Below are 370 nucleotides of genomic sequence, written 5' to 3'. Positions count from 1 at the left end.
TGTAGATGTAACCCAGGTAGTACTTCAAGAGGTACCCCCTCTTCAACTGAAGGGATCAAAACAAGTACACAAGCACTGTGGGATGTGTAGGGACTCTCCTCCCCCTATAGAGCCAAGCCTGATCACCAATGGGGACTTAACCATATATCTTTTAATGAGGGAACAATACTGGGAACATAACCAGTATAAACCAGGGGGTAAAGGGGACATTACAATGCCCTGAAGGGGCAAGATTCAACAAAGGTCAGACACTTACAATCATAGACGTATTCATCCAGTGGACAAAAGACAGGGTTAACCAAAATGTAAAACACAAACAGCAGAACAAGCAATACTGGTTGGTGAAATATAAAAGGCATAAGATACAAAA

Source organism: Gavialis gangeticus, unplaced genomic scaffold (genome assembly GCF_001723915.1).
Source record: "Gavialis gangeticus isolate Ggan-Ray unplaced genomic scaffold, GavGan_comp1, whole genome shotgun sequence".
Lineage (NCBI taxonomy): Eukaryota > Metazoa > Chordata > Crocodylia > Gavialidae > Gavialis > Gavialis gangeticus.
Note: the sequence above shows the minus strand (reverse complement) of the source record.